The 19296-nt window shown below is 43.9% G+C and overlaps 1 long non-coding RNA gene across 1 annotated transcript; it reads right to left on the reverse strand.

The window, feature by feature from the left end:
• Window positions 1-1592: 1592 nt before the first annotated feature.
• On the reverse strand, window positions 1593-6988 carry LOC119878337. Its single transcript, XR_005386786.1, has 3 exons — window positions 6953-6988; window positions 5155-5291; window positions 1593-1640 (listed from the first exon to the last, which is right to left on the reverse strand). It is a non-coding gene; the product is annotated as an uncharacterized LOC119878337 (long non-coding RNA).
• Window positions 6989-19296: the final 12308 nt, after the last annotated feature.

Genomic DNA, 19296 nt, shown 5'->3' on the forward strand with positions numbered 1-19296 from the left:
AGACTTTTACCACGTCCCGCAAAACTCACTCAACCCTCTTCCACTGTCAGCGGGACTGTGGGCTGGTTGGTGCAGCCGCCCTGGAAACAGTGTGGAGGCTCCTCAGGAGTTACAAATAGAGCCTCCTTGCGACCAGCAGGTGAATGGCCTGAGCTCACTCCAAAGATACAGATGCAGTGAGAATCGGGACACCTGCATGTCCCGATGTCCACAGGATCCGGGTCCATAGTAGCCACAGGGTGGGAGGAGCCTCGGTGCCCTCTGGCAGATGATGGATAAAAAATATGGGAGATAGATGATGGTCATAGAGAGAGGAATGGTACTCAACTATCAAAGAGAAGGAAATCTTGCCATTTGCAATGACGTGGATAGAACTAGAGGGATCAGGTTAAGTGAAATAAGTCAGACGGGAAAGAGAATGACCGTGTGGTGTCACTCATAAGTGGAATTAAAGAAGCAAAGCAGATAACAACTGTGAAGGGAAGGAAAAACAAATAAGATGAAAAGAGATGCAGGAAATATAGACTCTTAATGATAGGAAACAAACTGATGTTCATTGGAAGCAGGGTTGGGAGGTTAACAGGGGACCGGCATGAAGGAGGGCACGTGATGTCACGAGCACTGTGGTTATCTCCAGCTGGTGAATCCCTGAATTCTTCCTCTGAAAGTATAATACTCTATACGTTAATTAATTGGGTTTAAATTAAATTAAGTTAAAAAATCAGTTGTATCAGAGTACGTTTCCTTCTGGACTCTCTGTTCTGCTCCTCCAGCTTATGCTGGGACCAACCCTCGTGGGTCTGGTTTGTTTAAGTAGGCGTCAGGCCTCGTTCATGGACCAGCCCAGGGCTAGAACTCACAACCAGGAGATCAGGACCAGAGGTGAGGTCAGGAGTCCAATGCTTAACCGACAGAGCCAGGCGGGGTCCCGAGGACAACACTGCTTTATCCTGTGTCTCTGTGACATCGTTTGAAATAGGAAACTGCTGCATCCGGATCTGTACTGCTTCTCCAATACTGATTTGCTGTCCGGGGTCATATTTCGGGGCAGATGGATGTTATGGGTTTTTTTTTCCCTATTTATAGGATCTGCCACCATGATTTGACAGGAATAACATTGTAATTGAGGGTGCTTCAGGAACTGCGGACATTTTTACAAGATGAGGGTTCCAACCCACGAGCCCAGGACGGCCTCCCAGAGCCTGGTATGGCTCAGTGCACAAGTCTTGTGCTCTTTTGGTTCAGTCTCATTATTTATTCTCTGTGATGCTCCTGAGAAGGGAGTCACGTCCATCATTTCTTTCCTGAATGCTCATTGTCAGGACACAGCAAGCCCTACAATAGAATAAAAACTGAGCCCAGGCGAAGGGCAGGAAGCCCCTATTAGAACAGATCTCAATGCCCTTGACGGCCCCATACCAAAATGTAAACAGAACTTGAGGAATTACACCAGCCCTTCGGGAATTCCCCGAGACCAGCCCTTAAAAATAAGCTAATACCCACCTCGGGGTCCAAGTCCCTGCTCCGCTCTGTCGGGTATACTTGGACACAAGTTCGAGCTTGTAAATAAACCCTCGTGTGTTTGCATTGGTGTTGGCTTCTCGGTGATTTCTCAGATTCGCAATCTTGGGCACAACAGTCTGAGATAAAAAAAAAACAAACAAACAAAAGAAGCTCGGACGCAGGTAGAGTGAACACAGGGTTCTGAGAGAAGCAGCGGAGACCCGGGGGCTTCGGGGCTCTTCTGTGGAGGCCCCAGCAGACTGGGGGGCGGGATGCTCAGCCTCAGAGCCAGAGGACCCAGCGTCCCCACCGGCATCCCGCCCATCAGATTCAGGACTCAGGGAGCTGCACAGCGCCGCCCCCTGGAGCCCAGAGGCACTGACGCCCACCCCGCCTCTGACCCCCGCAGGTGCAACTCCCAGGCAGATGTGCACCTGACATTCAGCGCCAAGGCCCATCCCCAGACCCCACACAGACCATTCGGTGCCACCAGTTGTTAGACCACAGAGGCTTCAGAGCTTCAGCTCTACCTGGAAAGTAGGGTCTATTCCTTTGTAGTTTCTGCTCTAATTTCAATTATTTTCTTTGATTCTTTTTTATTAATTGCCTTATTTTAATTTTATGTATGTACCTTATATATTTCTTATTTTTACTTTTATGGTAGTTTAATTGTGTTTCATATTTTGGGATTTAGAATCTTTTAACAAGCAGGCCAAAATAAATTGGTGTTTTTTTTGGAGGGCAGTTGTTATTGTTTTTCTTGGTTTTCTTTTTCTTCCTTCTTTCTTTTCTGGAAAAAATAATGAGATGGAGAAATTCTCCATCATAAAATAACATGAGGTAGTACTCACAGCCAGGAAGTTCATCAATAAACATATATGGTATCTAAATACAGTTTAAAACAATGATTATAAAGTTAGCAGCTGGGCTGGAAAAAGAGCACAGAAGAAAACTAGAGAATCCCTTACTGTAGTAATAAAAGAACTAAAATCAAGTCAGTCCAAAGTTAAAAATGGTATAACTGAGATGCAGTCCCAACTGGAAGCCTTAAAAACAAGAAAGGTTATGGATGACAGAGGCAGACGTAGGGAAGTTAGCCACTTATTAAAACAATAACATTCATATCATAGGAGACTCGGAAGATGAAGAGAGAGAAATGGTGGGCCTTACTCAGCCATCAGAAATGACAAATACCCACCATTTGCTTCAAGGTGGATGGAACTGGAAGGTATTATGCTGAGTGAAGTAGGACAATCGGAGAAGGACAAACATTGTATGTTCTCATTCATTTGGGAATATAGGTAATAGTGAAAGGGAATATAAGAGAAGGGAGTAGAAATATGTTGGAAATATCAGAAAGGGAGGCAGAACATAAAGACTCCTAACTTGGAATTGAACTAGGGGTGACTGAAGGGGAGGAGGGCAGGGTTGAGGGTAAATGGGTGACGGGAACTGAGGGGGACACTAGACGGGATGAGCACTGGGTGTTATTCTGATTTGGCAAACTGAACACCAATAAAAAATAAATTTATTATTTAAAAAAAAGAAAGAAAGAAAGAAAGAATGGCACCTGGGTGACTCAGTTATGCTTCTGACTTAGGCACAGATCATGATCCAGGTCCCAAGGCAGGCTCCCTGTTCAGCAGGGAACCTGCTTCTCCCTCTCCCTCTGCCCCTATCACTCATGTTTTTCTCCTCTCTCTCTCCTATAAATAAATAACATCTTTGAAAAAGAAACAAACAAACCCAGAAGGAAGAGAAATCTCCCATGTAGAAGAATTTCAAACAATTTGTGCAGACATTCCACCCACAAGTTCATGAGCATAGCTTCCCACTCTTAAGTGTGCAATACACAAAGTAACTTTCCTCTACAAAATATATTTAGAAAAACCTAAAATAATAATGATAATATAATAATAATAATAATAACAATAATGAATCAGTTTACTATGGAGAAAGCTGACAAACACTACCTCAGCAAGATGATCAGATCGATACCAAGACTGATAAATCATGTTGATAGTATCTATCCTTTATATGATATAATGAAAATGGCAGTATATCTCTGTATATAATCCACAAAAACAGTTCAATCATGAGATAAACAACAGACATGTCCCAACTGAAGGAAATTTTCAAAATACTCTACTTCTCAGAGTGTTCCAGTTCAACAAAAACAAGGAAAGGCTGAAAGACTGTCACAATCCAGAGAAGCCTAAGAAAACAGGAGGATAAACGGAATGTGATATGAGGGTTGGTAACTTAGCAAAACCTAAGGAAATCTGAACATAATATGGTCTTTGGTTAATGCGACTATTTTAATATTGATTCATTAGCTAATCTTTGTACCGTACTAATATAAGATATCAATAATTGGAGAAATTGAGTGCAAGTGCATGTGAATGCACTGTACTATCTTCTCAATTTCCCTATAAATCTTTGTTTTTTTCCTAATAAATAAGATTTATTTTGAAAATTAACTTAAATGAATCAGGCTCCAAGTGTGAAGACATTTTAAGAATAGTTGAATTAACTTTTGCCTTATTCTTAAAGAGTTCCTTTGATGGAAACAAAGTAAGAATTTTAGATCAGAAGGAAAGAAAAACACTTATGAACACGTATAATGCCTCCTCAACCTGAAAAGCAGGAACGGATAATAAATAACAAAAATCAGATAAAAATACTTCTATTATAATAGACACCATATAGCAAGTGCATTTAAATTTAGCAATGCATAACATTTATTTCCTTGACATTTGTCTTCCAAAGAGTTCACAGTGTTTCAGTGTCAGTTGAAATAGGGGAAGAATCTCAGGGATGAATCCTTCACATAATAATAGGACCATTGGTACTAATGTCTCTCAGTTCATTCCAAATCCATAAAGATGCATTTCCTGATGAGTGACTGAACTGTGAAGAAAGAGATGAGAAACCCTCATCCCTCTGAATTACTTGTGTCAGAATATTTTAACCATAGTACTACGGATAGTAGTAAATTATCCTTATTAACAGGAAATACGTCTCAGATTGGAATCTCAGCAATGAGATGCGCTGAGAAAAAATGCTTTAACTCGCTCCTCATCTTTTAAAGACAAAAGAGAGGTTTTCTATGTAGAAAGACAGTTGTCAAGATAGCCTTAGGGAATAAGAGTCTGCAGCATCGAACCCCGCTGCACAGCTAGGACGCTCGTGCTCCAGGTCTTCCTGATCCCAAATCCCTGGGCCTGTCCCCCAACACAGGATGCCATGCTGAGGTCATTTGCAATGGCTCTCTTAGGAGCTCTGGGGAAGGGGGAAGGATCTAGATAGGATGGGACAGGGCACATGGAGGCCTAGAAAATTAAGGCCATTCCAATTTAAATTCAGTGTTAGCACACGCCCAGCCATCCCAGGCTCCTGTGAAGAAGAGCTGAATTTTACATTACTTCAGTTACAGGAAAAAAAAACAAAAGTTTATAGCTTAATGACCTAGAAAGCCCCACAATAGAATCAAAACTGAGCCCAGGCCAAGGGCAGGAAGTCCCTATTAGAATGGGAAGAGAGCTCAATCCCTTGAAGGCCCCATATCAAAATGTAAACAGAAATTGAGGAATTGCTCCAGCCCTTCTGGAGGTCCAAGAGACCAGCCCTTAAAACTAAGCTAAAACCTACTTCGGGGTCCAACTCCCTGCTCCGCTCTGTCGGGTATAATTGGACACAAGCTCGAGCTTGTAAGTAAACCCTCGTGTGTTTTCATCGCTGTCGGCGTCTCGGTGGTTTCTCGGATTCGCAATCTTGGGCACAACAGTCTGAGATAAAAAAACAAAAACAAAAGATGCTCAGACGCAGGTAGAGTGAACACAGGGTTCTGAGAGAAGCAGCGGAGACCCGGGGGCTTGGGGGCTCTTCTGTGGAGGCCCCTGCAGACTGGGGGGCAGTATGCTCACCCCCAGAGCCAGAGGACCCAGAGACCCCTCCCGCATCCCGCCCATCAGGGTCAGGTCTCAGGGAGCAGCAGAGCGCCTCCTGCTAGACTCCAGAGGCGCTGACGCCCAACCCGCCTCTCACCCCTCAGTTCCATCTACCAGGCAGATGTGCACCTGATAATCAGCGCCACAGCCCATCCCCAGACCTGGCACAGACCACTCACTGCCACCAAGTTGTTGGACCACTGAGGCTGCAGAGCTTCAGCTCTGCCTGGAAAGTAGGGTCTAGCTTCCTTTGTACTTTGTGCTTTATTTTCATTGATTCTTTTTTATTAATTGCCTTATTTAATTTTTATGTATGTACCTTATATATTTCTTATTTTTACTTTCATGTTACTTTAATTGTGTTTCATATTTTGGGATTTAGAATCTTTTAACAAGCAGGCCAAAATAATTTGGTGGTTTTTTTTAGAGGGCAGTTGTTATTGTTTTTCTTGGTTTTCTTTTTCTTCTCATTTTCTTTTCTGGAAAAAGTAATGAGATGGAGAAATTCACCTCCATAAAATAACATGAGGTAGTACTCACACCAGGAAGTCCATCAATACACATATATGATATCTAACTACAGTTTAAAACTATGATTATAAAGATAGCAGCTGGACTGGAAAAAGAACACAGAAGAAAACTAGAGAATCCCTTACTGTAGAAATAAAAGAAGTAAAATCTAGTCAGGCCATTGTTAAAAATGCTATAACTGAGATGCAGTCCCAAGTGGAAGCCTTAAAAACAAGAAAGGCTATGGACCACAGAGGCAGACGTAGGGAAGTCAGCCACTTATTAAAACAATAACATTCATATCATAGGAGACTCAGAAGATGAAGAGAGAGAAAAGGTGGGCCTTGCTCAGCCATCAGAAATGACAAATACCCACCATTTGCTTCAACGTGGATGGAACTGGAAGGTATTTTGCTAAGTGAAGTAAGTCAATCGGAGAAGGACAAATATTGTATGTTCTCATTCGTTTGGGGAATATAGGTAGTAGTGAAAGGAAATATAAGGGAAGGGAGTAGAAATGTGTGAGAAATATCAGAAAGGGAGACAGAACATAGACTCCTAACTCAGGGAAATGAACTAGGGGTAATGGAAGGGGAGGAGGGCAGGCGGTGGGGGTGAATGGGTGATGAGCACTTGGTGTTCTTCTGTATGATGGCAAACTGAACACCAATAAAAAAATAAATTTATTATTAAAAAAGAAAGAAAAAAAGAAAGAGTGGCACCTGGGTGGCTCAGTCAGTTAAGCTCCTGCCTTAGGCTCAGATCATGATCCAGGTCCCAAGGCAGGCTACCTGTTTAGCAGGGATCCTGCTTCTCCCTCTCCCACTGCTCCTCTCGCTCATGCTTTTTCTCTCCTCTCTCTCTCAAATAAATAGAAAACATCTTTGAAAAAGAAACAAACAAAAAACCCAGAAGGAAGAAAAATATCCCATGTAGAAGAATTTCAAACAATTTGTGCATACATTTCACTGTCAAGTTCATGAGCATACCTTCCCACTCTTATTTCCGTAATACACATAGTAACTTCCTCCTAGAAAATATAATATGAAAAACTTAAAATAATATTGATAATACAATAATAATAATTAATTAATAACAATAATAATAAAGAATCAGTTTACTACGGAGAAAGCTGACAAACACTACCTCAGCAAGATGATCAGATCGATACCAAGACTGATAAATCATGTTGATAGTATCTATCCTTTATATGATATAATGAAAATGGCAGTATATCTCTGTATATAATCCACAAAAACAGTTCAGTCATGAGATAAACGAAAGACATATCCCAACTGAGGGAAATTTTACAAAATACTCTACTTCTCAAAGTGTTCCAGTTCAAGAACAACAAGGAAAGCCTGAAAGACTGTCACAATCCAGAGAAGCCTAAGAAAACAGGAGGACAACTGGAATGTGATATGAGGGATGGTAACTTAGCAAAAACTAAGGAAATCTGAATAAAGTATGGTCTTTGGTTAATGCGAATTTTTTACTCTTGATTCATTAGCTAATATTTGTACTGTACTAATATAAGATATCAATAATTGGAGAAACTGAGTGCAAGTGAATGCGAATGCTCTGTACTATCTTCTCAATTTCACTATAAATCTTTGTTTTTTTCCTAATAAATAAGATTTATTTTGAAAATTGACTTAAATGAATCAGTCTCCAAGTGTGATGACATTTTAAGAATTGTTGAATTATCTTTTGCCTTATTCTTATAGAGTTCCTTCAGTGGGAACAAAGTAATAATTTTATATCAGAAGGAAATAACAACACTTATGAAGACGTATAATGCCTCCTCAACCTGAAAAGCAAGAAAGGATAATAAATGCAAAAATCAGATAAAATACTTCTAATATAATAGGCACCATATTGCAACTGCATTTAAATTAGCAATGCATAACATTTATTTCCTTGACATTTGTCTTCCAAAGAGTTCACAGTGTTTCAGTGTCAGTTGAAACAGGGGAAGAATCTCAGGGAAGAATCCTTCACATAATAATAGGACCATTGGTACTAATGTCTCTCAATTATTTCCAAATCCATACAGATGCATTTCCTGATGAGTGACTGAGCTGTGAAGAAAGAGATGAGAAACCCTCATCCCTCTGAATTACTTGTGTCAGAATATTTTAACCATAGTACTACGGATAGTAAATTATCCTTATTAACAGGAAATACGTCTCAGATTGGAATCTGAGCAATCAGATGGGCAGAGTAAAAACACTTTGACTCGCTCCTCATCTTTTAAAGATAAAGGAGAGCTTTTCTATGTACAAAGTCAGTTGTCAAGATAGCCTTAGGGAATAAGAGTCTGCAGCATGGAATCCCGGTGCACAGCTGGGACGCCCACGAGCCAGTTCTTCCTGATCCCAAATCCCTGGTCCTGTCCCCCAACACACGCTGCCAAGCTGAGGTCATTTGCAATTGCTCTCTTAGGAGCTCCGGGGAAGGGGGAAAGAGCTAGATAGGATGGGACAAAATGCAAAGAGGCCTTTGAAATGAAGGCCTTTCTACTTTAAGTTCAGTGTTCGAACAAGTCCAGCCATCCCAGGCCCCTGTGAAGAAGAGCTGAAATTTACATTATTTCAGTTACAGGAAAAAAACCAAAGTTTACAGCTTAATGTCCTAGAAAGCCCCACAATAGAATCAAACTGAGCCCATGCCATGGGCTGGAAGCACCTATTAGAATGAGAGCAGAGCTCAATACCCTTGAAGGCCCCAAATCAAAATGTAAACATAAATTGAGGAATTGATGAAGCCCTTCTGGAGGACCCTGGGACAAGCCCTTAAAATTAAGCTAAAACACACCTCGGGGTCCAAGTCCCTGCTCCGCTGTGTTGGGTGTACTTGGACACAAGCTCGAGTTTGGAAATCAACCCTTGTGTGTTTGCATTGGTATCAGTTCCTTAGTGGTTTCTCGGATTCACAATCTTGGGCACAACACCGCCATGTCCTCTCCCACCTTGGCTGAACCCCTATCCCCTCCCACCCAGGGTGACACTCAGTCACCTCCCCGCCTACAACAGCTGGGCACAGGCCGTCACACAGGTCCCATGGGCATGGTGGGCACTCCCACCTTCCCTGCCCTCCCAGAGGAAGGAAGGAGTTTCGGCAGGACACACTCCCATGGTGGCCCCAGGGCTCCCTGCCCAGCACGGCACCTCGTGACAGGTCGGGTCTGTGTCCCTCACACCTGCTCCTCCTCCCCGGTTTTCCCACAGGAAATGAAGGAGGACCCCCTGGTCTCCTCCAGGGACATAACGCAGATAGACCTGGACATCATCAGGAAGTTCAGCAGCCACATCATGTTTTAGGACTGCTAGGGGGTCGGATGAGGCTGCTGGGCCAGTGGGCTTTGGGGCCCTGGAGGCTTCTGGGTAAGGAAAATGGGGTCTCTGAGGCCAGGGAGAGCAATAGCAACCAACAACACACCGCTCCATGGTAGGGTGATGAGGATGACCACACCCCCGGGGCCTCAGGGATGAGGAGGCCACAAGGATGGGGCCTCCAGGGGTTGCCATGGGACCTGAACACCAAAGGGGAGAGGGACGGCCCCCTGAGAAGCAGGGGATGGGGTGGAGGACGTGAGGGGCATGAACCGGACCTGGGTCCAGGCGGCATGTCCGCGGCTGGAGCAAGACACACATCTATCCCAAGAGGGTCAGACGGTTCAGAGTGACACCCACTCTCAGTGCTTTATATATTTCTAAATTCTGTGCATTTAATTTGAGACAATTTGCAATTTTAAACATACATATTATGATGACCCCCAGATAATGGCCCCGGTCCAGCCAGGGCCCTGCACTCACCACATGGGGCCCCAGGGGCAGGTGTCACAACAAACGCCAGAATGGGGTCGCCTTGATCTGTAGATGTCTCTGTGTGCATCTTAGAGAACGGGGATGCCCTGTGTCCGCCGGCCCCCCACGCCATCCCCCCATTCCCCAGACCCACACCATCCCCCTACATCATCATCCCCCATGGCATCACCACTACCCCATCCGCCTCACACACACACAGCCTCACATAATCCCCACCCACAGTATACCCCATCACCATCCCCCCTATACCATCCCCCACACTCCACCACCATCATACCCATGCCCCCACACCATCGACCCCGAGCAAGGACCCGGTGCAGCTGCCCCCTGTGGGACATGATCAGCCTCCCTGGGGTTCTCTGGATACCCTGCTCCCATCAGAAGCCCGGGTATCCCATAGAGTACCCAGGGGTTGCAGGGAGGAGGGACGGCAGGGAGCCCCCAACAGTGTGTGAGCAGGTGAGTGAATCAGAGGACCCACTGTGCCCTGCCTCCACCCACTGTCACTCCTGGAGGGTGGGAAACCCTGCACAGGACACCAGGCCCTAACCCAGAGGTACCTGGGCTGATTGGGCCCAGGCTCTGTGGGGGCTGGGTTTATTTGAGCCCCCACCAGTCCCAACACAAAGACTAATGGAATCAGGCCCACATGGCCCCGGCCAGCCCTGGATTCTGGCCCTGGGCTGAGCAAGCCCTCTCACAGCTGGATATGGCCTGCTGGGCCCTGGTCATGCCCCACAGATCCAGGTCGCTGATCTAGGGCAGCCCTGGGGATCCTGGGACACCCCAGTGTGGGGAGAGGAGGGGCAAGCCAGTGGGCCCCACCGGCACCCACACCAGGAGACAGGTTCCTCCAGGTGCTGGGGCCCCCAGAGGGCCCAAGGCCGGGGTCCAGCTGCCCTGCGGGAACCCAGTGCAGAAGCCCATGAGCTGCAAGTCCAGTTCAGCTTTGCTGTCCTCAGAACCGTCTCTCAGGCTGAAACCTCAGGACACACGCCTCCACCCGGAGTCCACAAATGCTCCCTGGTGGGGGACTCCAGCACTCGACCCCCAACCCATGTGATTCTTGTCCTCCTGTAAAGGACAGAAAGGTCTCCCTCCCCAGGTGAAGGCACGCACCCACAGCTCTGAGCCCGTTTGCTGTAGAAAGTCAATAAAATGTTGTGCGAAAATGCACAGCCAGCCCATTTCTGTGTCTCCCAGAACTCTGTGCACAGGGCATGTAGAGACCCCCAGAGAGGAGGAGGGGGAACCACCTAGGCCCCAACTAGCCTGTGCAGGGGCACCACAAGGCACACACAGCTGACGTTCCCACGTGCCTTCCAGGAGTGGCCAGACCCACTGCTGGACATGGGAATGTGGCCGAGCCAGAACTTCAAGCTCAGCTGACCCTCCAGCTGAAAGTCACTGCATGAGCGAGCCCCAGCGCTGCCAGGAGAGCCCAGCTAACTGCCCAGCGCCAGCACCAGAAATGATGTTGTGCCAACCATTTCGGGTTTTTTTGGTGACCCAGCCAGAGGATCTGATTGCTGCACTTGATAGCTGCATGGGATAGACACACACACACACACACCTCAAAAGCAACAAAAACAACAAAAAAGCAACAAAAGACGGAATCCCCCCAATACTGTCAAACAGCAGCCAGATGGTTACTTACACAATGCTGTGGTCCCCAATAGGATACAGGGAAAACGCTATAAGCCACGACTGCAGAGGTGCTAGAGATGTGCCTGCTGTGTTCCAACAAGGAGGCAGAGGGTCAGGAAGCATCCTCCGGAGGGGGGGCCCCTCCTAGGAAAGGACACCAGGTCCCTGTAAAGGCTATGGAGGGTGAAATATGTCCTCCTCTCTTTCTGCTTCTGGTTTTCCTCCTAAATGCCATTTTCTTCAATCATATTAGCAAGAATTTATTTTATGTTTTTAAATTTCTTTTTATTGCAGTCCAATTTGTATGAATTCTTTCTTCAGCAAGGGTGTCATTCAGGAGAGATAAAGATTTTCCCAGACAGGCAACATATAAAGGAGTTCAGGACCACTTAACCAGTCCAGTAAGGAATTTTAAGAGGGACTCTTCTAGTGGGGGGAAAAAAAGAGACCAAATGCAACAAAGACTAGAAAGGACCAGAGAACGTCACCAGAAACACCAACTCTTCCGGTAACACAGAGGCACAAAGTTCATATCTTTAAATAGTCACTCTGAATGATGATAGACTAAATGCTCCAATCAAAAGATATAGGGTAACAAAGTAGATAAAAATCAGGATCCAGGATGCCTGGGTGGCTCAGGGGTTGAGCCTCTGCCTTTAACTCAGGGTGTGATCCTGGAGTCTGGGATCGAGTCCCATACTGGGCTCCTGGTGGGGAGACTGCTCCTCTCTCTGCATAATTTCCTGCCTCTCTCTCTCTGTCTCTCTGATAAATAAAATTATTATTAAAAAAACAACATCCATCTGTACGCTGCCAACAAGATGCTCACCTTAGACCTATAGACACCAACATATTGAAAGTCAGGGGATGGAAAATCATCTATCATGCTAATGGATATCAAAAGAAAGCTGGAGGACACATACTTATATCAGACAAACGAGATTTGAGACCAAACCAGGGGGACACCTGGTGGTTCAGTGTTTGAGCATCTGCCTTCAGATCAGGGGGTGATCCTGGGATCCCAGGATCGAGTCCCACATCTGCCTCCCCTTAGGGAGCCTGCCTCTCACTCTGCTATGTTTCTTCCTCTGCTCCTCTGTGTATCTCTCATGAATAAATAAATAAAATATTTAAATTTCAAACAAGAAAGAACAAATACTGTAAGAAGAGATGAAGAAGGGCATTATTTCATAATTAAAAAGACTCTCTATCAAGATCAAACAACTAAATATTTATGCTGCCTACATGGCAGTACCTAAATATAGAAACCAATTAACAACAAACGTACAGGAACTCACTGATAATAATACAATGACAGGGGATTTTAACACCCACTTATGGCAATGGACTGATCATCTATGAAGAAAATCAACCGGGGAACAATAGCCTTGACACACTGGACCACAGGGACTCAACAGATATAGTATGAACATTTCATCCTAAAGCAGAATACACACTCCTTTCAAGTGCACATGGGACATTCTCCAGATCAGATCAGATCATGGGCCACAAATCAGCCCTCAACAGGTACAACAGGTACAAGAAGGTTGATATCACACCCTGTACATTTTTGGAACACGATGCTATGAAACTTGAAGTCGACAGTAAGAAAAAAAATTGGACAGACCAAAAATACGTGGAGATTATGAACATCCTACTAGAGAATGAATGGAGCAACCAGGAAATTAACGAGGAAATTTAAAACAAATGAAAATGAAAACATGTTTCTCCAAACCTCTGGGATGTAGCAAAGGCAGTCCTAAGAGGGAAATACAAAGCAATACAGGCCTAGCTCAAGAAACAAGACGTCTCCAATACACAACCTAACCCTACACCTAAAGGAGCTGGAAAAGGAATAGCAAACAAATCCTAAAGCCTACAGAAAGGAAAAAATAAAGATGAGAGCGGAAATAAACAATGCAGAAACAACAAAACAGTAGAATGGAATAACGAAACTAAGAGCTGGTTCTTCAAAATAAATAATAAAATGGATCAAGCCCTAGCCAGCCTTATCAGTGAGAAAAGAGAAATGACCTAAATAAATAAAATCACAAATGAGAGAAGAGAGATCAAATAAACACCAGAAGGGGGTTATTCTGTATGTTAGTAAATTGAACACCAATAAAAAATTAAACAAACAAACAAACAAATAAACACCAAAAAAAATTAGACAATTATAAGGGAATACTAAGTAATTATACGCTAACAAACTGGGAGACATGGAAGAAATGGACAAATCTCCAGAAATGTGCAAGCGAGCAAAACTGAAATATAAAGAAATAGAAAATGTGAACAGACCCATAACTAGCAAAGGAAATGAATCAGCAAGGCCCCTGGGTGCCTCAGTGGTTGAGCATGTGCTTTGGCTCAGGTCATGATCCCGGGGTCCTGGGGAATCAAGTCCCACATCAGGCTCCCCACATGGAGCCTCAACTTCCTTGTGTCTATACCTCTGCCTCTCTGTGGCTCTCATGAATCCATAAATAAATCTTTAAAAAATGCAAAAAGATAAAAATATGAGAAAGGACCAATATAAAATCACAAATGAGAAAAGAAATATAACAACCAACACTAGAGAAATACAAACGATTATAAGAGAACATTATGAAAAAGTATATGCCAGCAACCTAGAACCTGGAAGAAATAGATCAATTCCTAGAAATATATAACATCGCAAAAATGAAAAACGAAATAAGAAACTTGGACAGATAACCAGCAAAGAAATTGAATCAGTAATCAAGGATCTCCCAACAGGAGACGCTTAGATCAATAGAACAGAATGGAAAGCCGAAACAAGATACAAACATGTAACTCTATGATCCATTAATCGACAACGAGGCAGGAAGGAATATCCAAAGCACAAAGACAGTCTCTTCAACAAACCCTAACCCTGACCCCAGGATAAGAACAAATGGTGTTGGGAAAACCAGGCAGCCAAATGCAGAAGAATCAAACTGGACCACTTTCTGACACCATATATATAAAACATAAATTCAAAATGGATGAAAGACCTAAAGGTGAGACCTGAAACCATACAAAGAAGAAAAGATAGGCAGCAATGACTTTGACATTGGCCATTGGATGTTCTTTCAGATATGCCTCTGAGGTGAGGGAAACAAAAGCAAAAATACTATTGGGGCTTCATCAAATTGAAAAGCTTCCACAAAGTGAAGGAAACAACCAAAGGTAAATGGCAACATACAAGAGGAGGGGCAAGATGGCAGAAGTGTAGTGTCCCCAAATCACCTGTCCCCACGAAATTACCTAGATAACCTTCAAATCATCCAGAAAATCTACGAATTTGGCCTGAGATTTAAACAGAGACCAGATTGAATGCTACAGTGAGAAAAGTTCATGAAGACGGGAAAAAGAAATAAAGAAACAAAAGGCATCCAAGTGTGAGGGGTCCTGCGAGGAGCCCGGCTAAGGCCGGGGCGAGTTCCCCCAGGACAGAAGAGCTCTGTGCTGAGAGAAGGAGGAGCTGCACCAATCTTCCAGGGTGGAATGGCGCCTTCAAGGAGTCAGAGCAGGACCCCAGGAGGGCGGGGATGCCCTAGGGCTCCCTGGGACTCTAACAGACACCTGCACTCCCAGGAGAGTGCACCGAGCTCCCTGAGGGCTGCAGGGCACATGCATTGACCTGGGAGGAGCTCTGTGGGCCTTGGGTGGCGGCTCTGTGAGGAGGGGTTTGCATGGCCCCAGGAGCAGCTTGGCAGCGGCTCCTCCTGCAGAGTAAGAGGCTCCGTGCAGAGGGTGCTGTGGGGCTCCGGGAGCAACTCGGAGGGGCTTGGGCGGTGGCTCTGCAGTGAGGCGGCTTTGCGGCCGGGAGCAAGAATCCAACAGCGCAGGCCCCGGAGTACAGGGCTTCGGGATACAGCCCAGGATTTGGCCTCCCCCAGGACAGGCAGAGGCCCAGAGGGCCCAGGACAGCAAGGACGCTCCTGCCCAGAGCTGAGCAGATCAGCGGCCCCCGCCCCAGAGCCTCCAGGCCCTTCAGATGGACTACTCCCGAGTTACTGCGGGGGCTGAATACAGGTTTCCAGAGCTGGCCGCTGACACTGGGGTTGTTCCTCCTGGGGCCTCACAGGGTAAAGTACCCCCACTGAGCCCTGCACCAGGCAGGGGACAGAGCAGCTCCCCCAAGTGCTAACACCTGACAATCAGCACAACAGGCCCCTCCCCCAGAAGACCAGCTAGACGGACAAGTTCCAGGGGAAGTCAAGGGACTTAAAGTATACAGAATCAGAAGATACTCCCCCATATTTTTTTTCATTTCTGATTGCTTCCCCCAACCTTTTCCCCCTTTCTTTCTTTTTCTTTCTCTTTTATTCTCTTTTTTCCTTCTTTCTTCCTTTATCCTTTTTTCTTTTTCTCTTTTCTTTCCTTCTTTCTCTCCTCTCTTTTTCTCCTTTTCCCAATAAAATTTGTTTTTGGCCACACTGCACTCAGCAAAATGACTAGATGGAAAAGCTCTCCTCAAAAGAAAGAATCAGAAACAGTCCTCTCTCACACAGAGTTACAAAATCTGGATTACAATTCAATGTCAGAAAGCCAATTCAGAAGCACTATTATACAGCTACTGGTGGCTCTAGAAAAAAGCATAAAGACTCAAGAGACTTCATGACTGCAGAATTTAGATCCAATCAGGCAGAAAGTAAAAATCAATTGAATGAGATGCAATCCAAACTAGAAGTCCTAACGATGAGGGTTAACAAGGTGGAAGAACGAGTGAGTGACATAGAAGACAAGTTGATGGCAAAGAGGGAAACTGAGGAAAAAAGAGACAGACAATTAAAAGACCAGGAAGACAGATTAAGGGAAATAAACAACAACCTGAGGAAGAAAAACCTATGTGTAATTGGGGTTCCCGAGGGTGCCAAAATGGACAGAGGGCCAGAGTAGTTATTTGAACAAATCATAGCTGAAAACTTTCCTAATCTGGGAAGGGAAACAGGCATTCAGATCCAGGAAATAGATCCCCCCTAAAATCAATAAAAACCTTCCAACACCTTGACATTTAATAGTGAAGCTTGCAAATTCCAAGGATAAAGAGAAGATCCTTAAAGCAGCAAGAGACAAGAAATCCCTGACCTTTATGGGGAGGAGCATTACGGTAACAGCAGATGTCTCCAAAGCGACCTGGCAGCCCAGAAAGGGCTGGCAGGATATATTCAGGGTCCTCAATGAGAAGAACATGCAACCAAAAATACTTTATCCAACAAGGATCTCATTCAAAATGGAAGGAGAGATAAAGAGCTTCCAAGACAGGAAGGAAATGAAAGAATATGTGATCTCCAAACGAGGTCTGCAAGAAATTTTAAGGGGACTCTTAAAATTCCCCTTTCAGAAGAAGTTCAGTGGAACAATCGACAAAAACAAGGACTGAATAGATATCATGATGACACTAAACTCATATCTTTCAATAGTAACTCTGAACGTGAACAGGTTTAATGACCCCATCAAAAGGCGCAGGGTTTCAGACTGGATAAAAAAGCAGGACCCATCTATTTGCTGTCTACAAGAGACTCATTTTAGACAGAAGGACACCTACAATCTGAAAATAAAATATTGGAGAACCATTTACCATTCAAATGGTCCTCAAAAGAAAGCAGGGGTAGCCATCCTTATATCAGATAAACTAAAATTTACCCCGAAGACTGTAGTGAGAGATGAAGAGGGACACTAAATCACACTTAAGGGATCTATCCAACAAGAGGACTTAACAATCCTCAATATATGCCCCGAATGTAGGAGCTGCCAAATATTTAAACCAATTAATAACCTAAGTGAAGAAAATTTAGATAATAATACACTTACACTTGGTGACATCAATCCAGCTCTTTCTACCCTCGATAGGTCTTCTAAGCACAACATCTCCAAAGAAACGAGAGCTTTAAATGATACACTGGACCAGTTGGATTTCACAGATATCTACAGAACTTTACATCCAAACTCAACTGAATACACATTCTTCTCAAGTGCACATGGAAGCTTTCTCCAGAATAGACCACATACTGGGTCACAAATAGGGTCTGAACCTGATATCCAAACGATTGGGATCGTCCCCATGCATATTCTCAGACCATAATGCCTTGGAATTAGAACTAAATCATAACAAGAAGTTTGGAAGGAGCCTCAAACACTGTGGAGGTGAAGGATCATCCTGCTACAAGATGAAAGGGTCAACCAGGAAATTAAGGAAGGAATTAAAAAGATTCATGGAAACTAATGAGAATGAACATACAACCATTAAAATCATTGAGCTTGCAGCAAAAGCAGTCCTAAGGGGGAAATACATCACAATATAAGCATCTATTCAAAAACACGAAACTACTCAAATACAAAAGCTAACCTTACACATAAAGAGGCTAGAGCAAAAAAAAAGCAGATAGATCCTACACCCAACAGAAGAATAGAGTTAATTAAAATTCGAGCAGAATTCAAGGAAATCGAGACCAGAAGAATGGTGGAACAGATCAATGGAACGAGGAGTTGGTTCTTAGAACGAATTAATAAGATAGATAAACCATTAGCCAAACTTATTAAAAGAAGAGAGAATATTTAAATTAATAAAATCATGAATGAGAAAGGAGAGGTCACTACCAACACCAAGGAAATACAAACAATTTTAAAAACATATTATGAACAGCCATACACCAATAAATTAGGAAATCTAGAAGAAATGGACGCATTCCTGGAAAGCCAGAAACTACCAAAACTGGAACAGGAAGAAATAGAAAACCTGAACAGGCCAATAACCAGGGAGGATATTGAAGCAGTCATCCAAAACCTCCCAAGACACAAAACTCCAGGGCCTGATTGCTTCCCAGGGGAATTCTATCAAACGTTTAATGAAGAAACCATACCTATCCTACTAAAGCTGTTTGGAAAGATAGAAAGAGATGGAGTACTTCCAAATTAGTTCTATGAAGCCAGCATCACCTTAATTCCAAAACCAGACAACGACCCCACCTAAAAGGAGAATTATAGACCAATATCCCTGATGAACATGGATGCAAAAATTCTCAACAAGATACTAGCCAATAGGATCCAACAGTACACTAAGAAAATTATTCACCATGAACAAGTAGGACTTATCCCAGGGACACAAGGCTGGTTCAACACTCATCAAACAAACAATGTGATTCATCATATCAGCAAGAGAAAAACCAAGAACCATATGATCCTCTCATTAGATGCAGAGAAAGCATTTGACAAAATAGAGCATCCATTCCTGATCAAAACATTTCAGAGAGTAGGGATAGAGGGAACATGCCTCGACATCTTAAAAGCCATCTACAAAAGCCAACAGCAAATATCATTCTCAATGGGGAAGCACTGGGAGCCTTTCCCCTAAGATCAGGAACAAGACAGGGATATCCACTCTCACCAGTGCTATTCAACATAGTACTGGAAATCCTAGCCTCAGCAATCAGACAACAAAAAGACATTAAAGGCATTCAAATTGGCAAAGAAGTAGTCAAACTCTCCCTCTTCGCCGATGACATGATACTCTACCTAGAAAAACCAAAAGCCTCCACCCCAAGATTGCTAGAACTCATACAGCAAATGGTAGCGCTGCCAGATACAAAATCAATGCCCAGAAATCAATGGCATTTCTATACACTAACAATGAGACTGAAGAAAGAGAAATTAAGGAGTCAATCTCATTTACAATTGCACCCAAAAGCATAAGATACCTAGGAATAAACCTAACCAAGGAGGCAAAGGATCTATACCCTAAAAACTATAGAACACTTCTGAAAGAAATTGAGGAAGACACAAAGAAATGGAAAAATATTCCATGCTCATGGATTGGCAGAATTAACATTGTGAAAATGTCAATGTTACCAAGG

The sequence above is a fragment of the Canis lupus genome, unplaced genomic scaffold, assembly GCF_011100685.1.
Source record: "Canis lupus familiaris isolate Mischka breed German Shepherd unplaced genomic scaffold, alternate assembly UU_Cfam_GSD_1.0 chrUn_S1506H1690, whole genome shotgun sequence".
Lineage (NCBI taxonomy): Eukaryota > Metazoa > Chordata > Mammalia > Carnivora > Canidae > Canis > Canis lupus.